Below are 13,046 nucleotides of genomic sequence, written 5' to 3'. Positions count from 1 at the left end.
TATGAGATACAATTGGTTTATTCCACTTCAAGATGGCGCCATTTTTCTTCAGCGATAATACGAATCGTACAAATGTTTTTCTTCCTGATGTCATGGGGGGGGACAGATTTTAATTAGTCATAGAGAGGTCCTGGCAGTTAAATATTATGCATATATGCATGACGCTGCTGTCGTGCTTTTCATGATTCCGTTATGTGTCCGTGGGATATGAACTCTATACAGGCCAATGTGGCACCCGACAAAGACGACTGTTTCATCAGCTGCGTTTCAGATTATACCATTAGGACCTAACCCGGAAGTGTTTGCGGATATAGGTAAAATAATACGGTGTTCCATGAGGCGGGAAGATACTGTTTGTAATCAGGTGTCCTCCATAACTGAGTATAAAAGAATCAGGCCGCCTACAGGGTGGTTGATACTTCACTTTTTGCCTTGCCGGTCACCGACCGTACGTGGGAACTCGCATTGGTTAAAGTAGGTGGCGGGATTTATTTGCACCAGTTTTTTTAACGCAGAAAGCGTTGCTATCCAGGCTCGAGACTCTAAAGGGGGCTTCAGGGCAATCGAGATGGGTTCTGGGGGTTAAATGTAATGGTTTATACCACATTGCAGGCCCGATTCGATAAGCTAATGGGAGATAAGACTGACACTCAAGTTATTGTTGGTGTAAGTACCACGATGTTAGAGTCGATGTAGTACTCTAATCGGGGTATAGAACTACCAAAGAGAGAGTGTACATACCTGGGTGCTCATTATGAGCTTACAGGGCGGAAAGGACAATATGAGCCTTAAACCACGTAATGATAGGAGCTTTAATGCGCAATCATGGGAAAAGACTGTTCTCTTCATTGAAATTGCCGCAATGGGGCAAGCTTCTGTATTTTTCTTCTGGGGAATTACAAGGATAGTCATTTATAGATCTTTAATAATGGTTATTCATTTGTTATTCTAGACCCCAATTATAAGAGGGAAACCATGCGGTCAGAATCCTTGTAACCTACTTAAGCAGATACCACGGCAAGACTGCTAAGGAATCCGGAGCCAGTCCATCTTTAATTTATAATTGCTCTATTTTAAGGTAAACATTAGAAGATTACCGCTGCTTTAAGTTAAATCGACCATGCTAGTGCTGAGCCCTGACTTATATTATTCATGTTTTACAGAGCGTTTTTTACGTTATGCATGGATTTAACTGATACAACCTGGCCATATCAGTTACAACCTATAAATTTGAAAGGAAAAGTATAAGTAAAAGAAAGGTGAGATCTCCTCCCCTTCCTTCTATGAATAAGGCCAATTTTTAGGAAAATGGAAGTATGAACTATAATAACTGCATCGCTCTTTTTTCTCAGATAAGCTGCAGGGTTATCCTGATTTACCATAGGAGTTTGTTTCCCCAGCTAGTAGAAAAATATCGGTTTAGCTCACGGATGGTGGCTTGCCTAACCAATAATAGGTGAGGTATATTTTTCTTGTGATGGATGATAGAATGTGGAATGTTAAAAGGATATTAAGCTAAGACTGTTTGCTAGTATATACAAATGGAGGAAAGATTGTTACATATATCTGGAGATAACCCCAAAATGTATCTCATTTCGATGTTTAAGACAACATGCAAGGTACCTGTTCTAACAGACCTTGATCTGCACTTTAGGGATGTCTAACTATCAATGCTTATGTTTTAATATGTACTAAGGACACACCTTGTATCCTACGGTTTTCAGATAAAATATAGAGTAAATATTTAACCCGTGTGTACTAAAATGTCAGTTGTGTTTAACTGTGTTGCATATTAGAGATAATTGACTGATTTTTGTATTTTATTACATAGGTGTTTACCTGGTCATTTTGCAAGTTTTTTAACCCCTTCGGTGCTCATGACGGAATGGTTCCGTCATGACCCACGGTTGAGCTGTGCTCATGACGGAACCATTCCGTCATGACCACGCCCGCGCAAGATTCCGTCAGCACAGCGGCGGAATCTGCGCAGCATCGAAGGGGTTAATATGAGAGTCAAGTGTTTGGTCTTGAGAAAGATCGAGATATAATTTACCCATCGAAACGCGTCAACGCCCATTTAACTACACAATCCGTGCACACGGGCGGCGGCCAACGAGTACAAACCATAAAGTACCAGGTTCCACGCCTTATGTACTGTTACCACGGATGGGTAAACCGTTTAATGACATAGTGTACTTGTCTGTGTCAGTGACTCTCGTTCTTTTATGGTCTTGATTTTTATTATTTGATGTTTTTGTTTTTTTATCAAGGACTGCTGTTAATGAATACTGTGAGGAATCATGTTTATTGATTTTCTGTCCTTTTCTACCTGTATCTTGAATAATTCATAAATTAATTTGTAGTTTTTTAATACCGGTTTTGTATTGTTTATCTGCTGATTATATGTGGTTCAATCTTCCTCAGTATGGACAAATGAGTGTGGAAAAGAGAGAAATTAGACTTCAATGTAATGTATGGAGGGATCATTGCCTATATAAAATTTGCCTTGTCCAAAGGATATTTCTTTATTTTCACTGTATAGTGCCCTACTCTTTTGGTTTAGAAGGGGCCCCTCTTTTCTCTTATAAGGACATAGGCCCTTGCCTGTGTAGGACTAAAAGTCTGTCCGACAAACTCTGCAACACTTAGGTCACTGCTCCACCTTCATCCGTCCCTTCACTAATGTTGTCAGAATGATCAGATTCGAAAAGAAATGCTGTACGATGCTGCATAAGAACTTTTAGGAGTGATGCATCAGTTTTACTTTTCCTTCAAGACCCCTACGTTGCAAGGGGCTGCCTTCTAAAATGCATGAATATGAATGCCTTATTCTACTGGCGATGAAGTGTCACACAAAGCACTGAAAGCCTCACGTAGAAGAGTTCCAAAACTGTGAAATTCACATATAATCAAACTACATACATGCCAGCTGTGGCTATGATTCGCAGAGTCAAGTCAGAACCATAGCACGACCATCCCTATGAATTTCTCGATTTGACTGTGGTATTCTTGTCTTCTCCTTCTCCCTGCTGCTCAGTCTGTGACCACCCCTACCCTCCAAGTGGATTGACGTGCTATCGGTTGGGGTGCTTTCTGAAGAGCTCACGGAGCTGTGCAGTTATTCCCTCGGATGGACTTTAAAGGGTAATTAGAGGTGGCACCATAAAAGCAGAGGCCTGCGCCTCCCGCCCGTACCTGGTCGTCTTTCAAACTCCTCGCTCGCGCCGCCTCCTCTTCCTACTAGCGGCGCACGCAGCTGGCCCGGGCCGGGACTGGCAACAGTTTAGTGTTTTGCACGGAAACAACCCTTGCACCAGGAAATAATACTTCGGTTGCTGGGGAGTGACCTGTAACAGCAGTTGGGGCGGGTACGCCCATCGCGAGTGAGTGACAGACCCGGAACAAACGGCGGCAACTATAACCGAGCTACTTTCGGTTTCTGTTTTACGTCTTTGGCGAGTAAATGGAAACAGAAACTTAAAGCTCGGGCGGACTGTGCCCACTCACGCAAAGCACGGCAGGAGGAACGGATTTCAGCCCGCTGCGGAGAAAAACTCCATGTGAGTATACAATAGGGTGGGTTTGGGTGGGTGGGTACGATTGGATAGGGTGATTGACTACAAATTAATTCTAAAAGTTCCCTTATCAGAGAGCCCAGGTCGTTCATGGTAAGTAGCAAGATTTTCAGAGAAGTCATGTCAAAACTCAGCTTTACAGTATCGACGACCCTTGTCAAGAAATACAGCTCTCTTTTTCATATCAAGTTTAAAAAAAGTTAGAGTAAAGTTACCGAAATAATATGCGAAGCCGTCAATTGTGATCTAATGCGCATAGGGTTGAGATAAGTAAGTCGTGGCGCACTGGGCGAGAACAACACGGAACCGCAGCCCTCTACTGCGTTTCTGAAATAACGACGACGTCTGAAGTGTTATCATAGGGGTGGCGAAGTGAATTAAGAGATCTTTGAAAGTCACGTGACCCTGGAAAGTTGTAGAAAAACACACACGGGGCGTGACCTCTGTCACTAGGGAACTAAGTGTGCGACTGTACTAATACATGCTGACTATAGTCAGGGCCACTGGAATTATGCGGCAGTAGAGGGCCAAATTATATGGCAGGGTTGAGTAAATTATGCAGCAAGAAAAGGCAAATTACGCAGCACGTTTTGCAATGGTATTACTTCATTTTTTTTGTCATTTTTAAACATGGTAACACCTGGGTATTGGTTGCACCCTTTTAGTACCCAAATTGAGCAAAACTCGACAAAAAGTTGACCATCCCAGCTTTACAAAGTGCCTTCCACCACGCGGCAACACGTGTCGCTGAATTTTTAGCAACCTTTGAATCATTTGAGCTAAAAACAATTTTTTTGGTTTTGAAAACCTTTATATTTGTCGAAAGCACATAGAGCGGACCTCTGTAACACAGAGGTGTCCGTAGCATCAACATACAGTATCATGACTTTGACACTTTTTCTTATATATGTAAAGAATATTGTAAAGACTTGCAATTAAATTAAAAAAAAGAACATACTGTAAAGTTGTCACATAAAACACTCGAGACACGTGTGATTCTTTCCGTTGTGTTTATTGGGATATCACACCAGCAGTTACTCCGAGGAGCGCCGGCCAACCCTCTGTGCCCTCGCTGCGGCGCGCTCACTCTCCCCGCCTCCGCGCTAGCTCCGCGCGCGCATCCGGCGCCAACGTGCCGTGCCGGCGTCACATCTGCGTGACGCGGTAACAACTAGACCGCTACATATCTCCCCTTTTTTCCAACCCAAAGTTCAATCACTTACAATTCGCAGTCCAGTTCAAAGTCGTGGAACCTGGAGGGTCTTACGACTTGTCTACCGCTCCTGGTCACCTTACCACTGCACTCTCGAGTCACTTGGCTCTGTGTTTCCTCACGTTCTGCTCCTACATTCATCTCTCCTCCACTGTTCATGTTACCTCTCGGTCTGTCCATATCTGCCTCTGGTGTCTCACCCCTTTGATCTCCTACTTGCTCCTCTCCAGCTTCCGCTTCTTCCCTTTCTTCACTTCCACTCGCCTTATTCCCTTCGTCCACGTCTTTCGTGCTTTCACCTTCCGGTTCCCACTGCTCCCATCTCAATATCTTGTTGCACCGGGCCATGCGGTCCTGCGACCACACATTCCCATCGCTGAGCAGGGCCGCTCTATCGTACACTTCCTTGACCTGCATGGGCTTGCTGTACTTGCTGTCTCCTTTCCTTTGTAGGGTAGCCAATTTTACTCTCACCCATTCTCCTCTCACTAACCGAGTGTCCTTCACACTCCTCCTCTTGTTGTAGTTATTGGTGTAGATGGCTTGTGCCCTCTCCAGATTTGCTCTTACGACCGCCGGAGACCATTCACTGGTCACTACCTTCTCCTTCCAGATTCTGTTGTCGTGCGTGAAGGGTTCCCGCCCTCTCAATATTTGAAACGGGCTGAACCCCGTACTCGTGGGCGTTATTCGGTAGGCCCATACCATATTCTCCACCGCCTTCTTCCAGTCTTTGTTACAGGTGATGGCCGCTTGTATGGCTCCCATTACCACCCTGTTAAATCGTTCCACTAGACCGTTTCCTGCTGGGTGGTAAATGGCCGTGTGCTTTACCAAGATGCCATTTCTCTCCATGAACTGGTTCCATTTCTCTGATTTGAACTGGGGCCCATTATCACTTAAGATGGACTTGGGAATTCCCTCGCGGGTGAATGTCTCCGATAAGAACTCCAGGATGTTCTCCGTGTCCATGGATTCGCTCACTTTTATCTCTGGCCATTTGGAATAACGGTCGATGAGAACACACACATATTTCTGTACGCTCTGGTCATCCAGCACCGGTCCTAAAATATCTATCGACAACTCTTCCCAGGGGTTTGAGGGAGTGTCGAATTTCCCCAGTGCTGGGCGTAAGGGCCTCAACGTTTTGTCGGCCCCTTGGCATTGGGGACACTCTCTGACGTGTCTCTCTGCTCTCATGTCCATGCCTGGCCACCAGTAGTTCTGTTTCGATCTGGCCTTGAGTTTCCCAATCCCCAGATGGCCTACATGCAATAAGTCCAGCAACCTGTTGATGAGGTTCGTCGGGGGGATTACTCTCTCTCCCCGGTAAATGAATATGCCCTCGTCTCCCACCGTCAGTTCTTCTCTCACCTCATAGAAGGGTTTGAGGTTGGGTTTCACCTTTTTCTTATCAGGCCACCCTTGGGTGATGTGCACTTTTGCCTCCCTTAGGTCAGCATCTTCTTCATAAGCTTCCGTCCACTCTTGTATGCTGATGATCTTCTCTTGGTCCTCTATGAGAGCCACCATCTCTCCTCTATCCGCTGGGTCTTCTTCTCCCGGCTCCATGGCCGCCGCTCGGCTCAGGTAGTCCGCCACTCGGTTCTTGTTGCCGGGGATGTACTCCACGTCGTATCTGAATTCCAACAATTTTAGGGACATCTTCGATATCCTGGGCGTGGCGCTGGCGTGTCCGCAAGATGTTAAAACCTTCACCAACGGCTTGTGGTCCGTTTTGAGCAGGAATCGGGTACCCCATAGGAACTGTCGGAACCTCGTCATGGCCCACACTACCGCCAACATCTCTTTCTCAATGACGCTGTACTTGCCTTCTGTCTCCGTCAGCGCTCTGGAGGCGAAACTTATTGTCTCCATGTCCCCACTTCCTCGGTCTTGCATAAGTACAGCACCTAACCCCTTGTCGCTGGCGTCCGTGATGAGTATGGTGGCGCCTTGTGGGTCGTACCCCTTGAGTGGTATTGCTTCCAGGATCCCCTTCTTAATGACTTCAAATTCCGCTTGGGCCTCCGGTGTCCATTGGAACACCGTGCTTTCTCTGGTCAGCCTCCTCAAGTTGTAGGTTTTGGATGCGAATTGTACCACAAACTTGCTGTAGTACTCCGCCATCCCCAGGAATGATCTGACCTCCTCCTTGTTCTTGGGTGGCGGTGCTTCAACAATGGCTTTCACGTTCTCCCTCTTGGGTGTGATCCCCTGTTGCCCTATTTCGTGGCCTAAATAGGTCACTGACTGTAGTCCCAAACGGCATTTCGACCATTCCGCCGTGAGGCCTTTGGCTTCCAGCGTCCGTAGTACCTTATCTAGTGTCCGGTCATGGTCCCTTCTATCTCTGCCCATCACTAGTATGTCGTCCTGGAAGTACTGTACGTCTTTGCAGTCTCTGAACAGTTGGTGCATCATCTTTTGGAAGACAGCCGCCGCTGAGGCCAGTCCGAACGGCATGCGACAAAACCTGTAGCACCCAAACGGGGTAATGAACGATGTGAGACTTTTGCTGTCCGGGTGTAGCGCTACCTGGTGGTAGGCTGACGTGAGGTCGATTGTGGAGTACCACTGGACTCCTCTGGTTCTCGCCAGCATTTCCTCTATCTTGGGGAGGGGAAATTTCTCCACCACTATGTTCTTGTTGAGTTCCCTCAAGTCCACACAGAGTCTGACCTTCCCGTTGGGTTTCATCACGACCACCAAAGGCGCCAGCCATTCAGCACAGGTTATGGGTTCTATGATGCCCTTCTTCTCCAGATCTTGAAGTTCTGTCTGGACAGCTTCCCTCACTGCAATGGGCACATTCCTCACTTTATGTGCTACTGGTGTGGCTCCTTCCTTAAGTACTATTTTGTGTTGGAATTTCTCCATTTTTCCTACTGCGCCCCCAAACACCTTTGGGTAGTTCTTTTTCCATCGATCCATGTCCGGCCATTCCTCCTGGTCTGTGAGCAGGATCTGTTCCTTCCCCCCAGGGTCGAGTTTTATGCCCAGGTCGCCCTGGTCTAACCATCCCAGGACGGAGGGTCCTTTCTCGGCCACATACAGTTTGCACCATGCTGATCGACCTCTGAACTCAAACAGTAGACGTCGGAAGCCTAGCATGGGAATGCGATCACCATTATATGTTACCGGTCGTATGTCCAGTTTCTCCAGGCTAGGGCCCCACTCATTTTGGAATTGATCTACCCACACTGCTCTCTGTATGATGGTGAATGGGGATCCGGTGTCTGCCACGACCGAAATTGTTATGCCGCCCATGGACATCTCTAGGACCGGTTTGGTGGATCTCTTGGCGTCCACGCTCAATACCTGATCGTATATACACAAGACAGTGACCACCTCTTCCTCCGTGGCTTCTTCCTGATCTTCTGTGCTTTGGTCCATATATTTCACCACTCCTTTCTGCTGTTTCTTCCGACACACCTTCTCGTAGTGTCCCATTATACCGCAGTGCATGCATTTTGCTCTGAAGGCCGGGCACCGTCTGTCGTGGGCTTCGTGGGACCAACTTCCGCACCTGTAGCATGTTTTCTTATTCTCGCTGTCCGCTTGCTTCCCTTGCCATCTGCTGGTCCCTTTGGCTATGGGTGGTTTGGGTTTCTGGTCCCTGCGGTGGTCTCCCTCTTGTATCCTGTTCACCATGGTTGGGGTGACCGTCTCTTTCCTGGTAGCATCGGCGCACCTCTTTGAGAGTTCTGCCCTCTTCACTATGACCATTACTTCTTTGAGTGTGGTGTCCCCGCTCGCCCACAGCTTGTCTTGCACATTTGCACTGGTGGTGTGCATGATCACCTGGTCCTTTATGAATTCGTCTTCCCACAGTGCATACCTGCACGGGGCTGCTAGCTTCCTTAATGCTGCTACGTACTCTTCGATGGATTCCCCCACTTTTTGTTTCCTTTGCTGGAAGTTGTATCTATCTACTGAGACACATACGGTGGGGCGGTATCGCTCATCTAGGTCCTCCACCGCGTGCGCATATACATCGTCGTCTGTGTCTTCTCTCTTCGTGGGTACCAGGCTCTTGTATATCCTCAGTCCTTCTGGCCCTAGATTTAGTAGTAGGATGCGTTTTTTCCTCTGAGGGGTGAATTTTTCTTCGTTCTCGTCCTCCAAGACCCCTATAAAATTGTCTATATATTCCTTCCAATCTTCCCATTTCATCATTGGTTCACCAGGTTTCGTTAGGAATTGCACCGGTGCAATCGCATACCCTGCAGGGGAGCTCATCTTTGCTTCCTTGGTGCTCGTTCCGTCAATAGCTTTGCTCGGGGGGCTACCTGGGGTGTTGTCGTTGTTCCTTGTGTGCTTGATCCTCTGGGGGCTCTTGTCACTGGACCCCTCTTCTTCCTCTTTGGTAGCCAGTGCAGCGCTCTCTGTGCCTGATTACGTGTGAAGGCGGCTCGTATGCTTGTGGCTGTTGTGGACGGCGTTGTCCCTGCGGCCTGTATGTCGTTCGGGTGCTGTTCCGTGGCTCTGCCACGCTCCTCGGTTGCTCTGTGCTTTGGTTCGACCTGCGCGGTCGGCTAGGGCGTGTCCCGTGGCTCCCTCCCCGCTCCAGGCGGCCTGTGCGGTGTTCTGTTCGGGCCTGGTGGCCTGGTAACGTGTCTTCCTTCGACTCACAGGGCCACGTGGGGTGTTGCCCTCTGCTGTGCTTCCCGTCGGTCCGGTTTTCGTCCCGACCTCGTCGCCACTGTAAAGTTGTCACATAAAACACTCGAGACACGTGTGATTCTTTCCGTTGTGTTTATTGGGATATCACACCAGCAGTTACTCCGAGGAGCGCTGGCCAACCCTCTGTGCCCTCGCTGCGGCGCGCTCACTCTCCCCGCCTCCGCGCTAGCTCCGCGCGCGCATCCGGCGCCAACGTGCCGTGCCGGCGTCACATCTGCGTGACGCGGTAACAACTAGACCGCTACACATACAACACGCCCACCCCCTCGCACTGGTAAGCAAGCATGATCGGTATTTACAGTCAGAGCAACAATCCTATGCTCACCACAGTTTATTTCTAAAAAGGCTCTATCCCACCAGATGTACACAAAGAAGAAAAATAAACACACCCAATGAAGGGGGGAGAAGGTTAGAGCCGGTCCGAGACCTGTGCTGGAACAGGCTCCAATTTCAGTCCCCGATAGTCTGCCCAGCGCTTCCAGATTTTGTAATGTTTACGATGGCACCCCCTCGCCACAAAGATGGGCGCCTCCAAGCCCATACAGAAGTCTAGACCTGTCTTCCAAACCGAAATGGAGGGCGCTACTGTCACTTTGCAGGCTCTAGCAATGTTGCCCTCGGCCAGGGTAAAACCCAGGAGCATAAGATGACGTTTGTAAATGTTGCCCCCAATATCGTCCATGACGTGCAGAAGAACCAGCTTGGGTGAACGAGGGAGGTCCCAACCCAAAATCTCCGACAGACAGGTTATCACTCCCCGCCCAAACTGCGCCAGCGCGGAGCAATCCCATATGGTGTGAAGCAAGGTACCCTCTTCATGCATGCAGCGAAGACACACCGGGGAGGCTACTAAATCCGCTGTGTACAGCCTGACTCTAGTAAAATACACCCTATGGAGGTATTTAAACTGGATAAGCCGGAGGCTCATCGCTATGGCTGCCCCACAATGGGAGGTAAGGGCCTCCGTCCAGTCCTCTTCTTCTAGCGAGCCCACATCACTCTCCCATGCCTCCCGGAGACGCTGCAGAGAAGGGGAACTATGTGTGACCAGGGATTGATAGAGTTTAGAAATCTTATGGTCTTGCAAATCACCCATGAACACTTTCGCCTCCACTGGACTGAAGTCGTCCAGCGCCTTCAATCCCGCTAAACTAGGGGAAATAGCATGTCGAAATTGCAAATATTAAAAAAAATTGGGTACGTGGCATTAGAATATCTCTCTGCAAGTCCTGAAATGACTTCGAAACGGGCCCCTACATAACATCACCCAAGGTGGAGATCCCTATCGCGTCCCAGTCACGGAATCCAGGCAAGGCCGCCAACTGCTGCAGATGTACATTGTGCCACAGCAGGGTCTCTCGGGTCAAACGGTTCCACCAACCAATCCTCCTCAACGCCTGCCTCCAGATCCGGAAAACAAGCTGTGTGGCAGCCGGCAAAGAACACCGCAAGGGAGCAGAATATAGGAGCGTGTGCAGCGAGTGATTGCCCATAAACCGTTGTTCTACGGCATAAGCCGGATCCAAACTATCCCCATACCACCATTCATTAAAGACCAACAAGTGCGAAGCCATATAGTACGAAAGAATGTCGGAAGTCGCGAGGCCCCCACAATAAGTGGACTGACAACAGCTACGGAGAGCCACCCTGACCACCCCCCCCCCCCCCTAAAAACTGGCCCAAGACTGTATTGACCCGGCGGAACCATCCTGGAGATCTAGGATATGGATGATTTTGTAGCTGATATAATAGACGAGGAAGAGAGACCATCTTAAAGATGACCGAGCGACCATATATAGACAGGGGCATATGGGACCAAGACTTAATATCCTCGCGCACCCTGTTCCACACCGGCACCAGGTTCCTGTCCCATGCAGTCGGCTGCGAATCGAAGAGGAGCACACCAAGATATTTCAGCCCCCCCCGTGCACAACCCGTACCGTGGAGGCCCATTCACCAAGATCATCCCCTCTGCCCAAAACCCAAAGGGTGGACTTTTGCTCGTTCATATGGAGGCCAGAGGTCTCACCGAACACTTGCATGATGTGCAGCAGCCGTGGGCCAGTCCTGTCCAAATTGATAAGAAAAAACAACACGTCGTCGGCATGTAAAATAAACCCATCGGTCCATTCGAGACCAGCCACTTGCGCATCTATGCGCAGCCAGGGGCTCCATGGCCAAGGCGAACATATATGGAAACAATGGGCACCCTTGCCTGGTGCCTCGACCAATAGTAAAGACCGACGAGATAGAGCCCGCCACGAGTACTGACGCCGTTATTTCGGTATAGAGTAGGGTTAAATAAGACCAGAAGCGGGGCCCCAAATTCAACCTGTGCAGGAGTGCAAATAGATACTCCCAGCTCAATGAAGCAAAGGCACTGACCATGTTCGCAAGCAACAGAGCCACACGCACCCCCAGGCTCCTAGCTGCTGCAATAGCTATGTGCGCTCTGCGAATATTATGGCGGGTCGCCCGCTTGGGCATAAACCCGGCTTGATCTGAATGAACTAGGGAAGAGATATGGGTCCGGAGACGGTTGGCCAATGCCTTGGCCAGGACCTTGGCCTCAGCGTTGAGGAGGGAAATGGGGCGATAGGACGCGTGGTGTTCGGGAGGTCTACTGGGTTTATGAAAGACCACCACCTACGCATGCCACCAGTCACTGGGCAGAAACCGTGCTCCCTGGCTTCCTCCACCACATTGCGGTAGTGAGGGCCGAGTTGTAGGAAATAACGTTAAAAAAATTAATTCGGGAAACCGTTTGGACCTGCGGCGCCCAGTTCGTCCTCTGTGAGTGGATGGTCCATTTCCGGGTTGACCTCATCCAACAGAGCCCTAGGCGGGAGATCATCCAAAAAACGGCCTATCACCTCTGCCGGAAGACATTCCCTAGGAGTATACAGGTCCGCATAGTACGCCGCAAAGCTCCCTGCAATGGCAGACAGGTCCAAGATTGACAGCCCATCTGGTCCGATAGTGCCGGGAAGAACCTGGGAGCCCGACGTTCCTTGACACAATCTGTGTAATAATTTGCTTGACTTGTCTCCCCACTGGTATATCCTGCTCCGGGTCGCCAACCAAGCCTGTCGGGCTTAGTCTAGCAAGAGAGATGAGTAGTCTTGTTGCGCGAGCAACAGTTGGCGGCAGAAAAACACATTTTTTTGTTGTTAAAATTTGCAGATTCTGCGGCAGATGATGGATTAGGTGGCAAATGTATAATTATGCAAAAGTCTCTGGCCACACGATCGCATAATTCCAATGGCCCGACTATAGTCCTAGGCAGGGGTGTGTGAGACACTACATTTCTGGGGTAGACAAGGACAGCCTTGGGGAATTTTCATTGATTCTATAAAAAGTGTCTGTTGTCTGAGAGCCGCAGGCTTTGATAAATGTAGACAGTTGCATAGGTCTGAAGTGAAATAGCAAGAAAGGGGGCATGTCGTCACAGCCTGTAATTATGTTTATTGTTAATTACATTCTGGAAAGTAATGAGAAAATATGTGAAGAAAGTGAACTTTACATCTTTATGCACCAAGCAAACAAGGGTGGGTGAGTAAAAAGGAAGAATA

The 13,046-nt window shown here is 48.8% G+C and overlaps 2 protein-coding genes across 5 annotated transcripts in view; one reads left to right on the top strand and one right to left on the bottom strand.

The window, feature by feature from the left end:
- Positions 1 to 3,949, bottom strand: part of DTX3L (deltex E3 ubiquitin ligase 3L) — a 203,595-nt gene extending 199,646 nt beyond the window's left edge. Inside the window, exon 1 of one of the 3 annotated variants that reach the window (XR_014979841.1) lies at positions 3,791 to 3,949. The gene's annotated coding sequence lies outside the window, so the exon portion shown is untranslated. Of the gene's footprint in view, positions 1 to 3,195; positions 3,363 to 3,790 lie in introns of those variants that run through there. The other 2 variants (XM_085647498.1, XM_085647499.1) reach the window with 2 other exon arrangements.
- PARP9 (poly(ADP-ribose) polymerase family member 9) overlaps positions 3,423 to 13,046 on the top strand; it is an 828,079-nt gene continuing 818,455 nt past the window's right edge. The window contains exon 1 of one of the 2 annotated variants that reach the window (XM_085647495.1): positions 3,423 to 3,560. The gene's annotated coding sequence lies outside the window, so the exon portion shown is untranslated. The remainder of the gene's footprint in view (positions 3,561 to 13,046) is intronic. The other variant, XM_085647496.1, reaches the window with a different exon arrangement.

Source organism: Triturus cristatus, chromosome 3_2 (assembly GCF_964204655.1).
Source record: "Triturus cristatus chromosome 3_2, aTriCri1.1, whole genome shotgun sequence".
In the NCBI taxonomy this organism is placed as follows: domain Eukaryota; kingdom Metazoa; phylum Chordata; class Amphibia; order Caudata; family Salamandridae; genus Triturus; species Triturus cristatus.
This window is presented reverse-complemented; position numbering and strand designations above follow the sequence as displayed.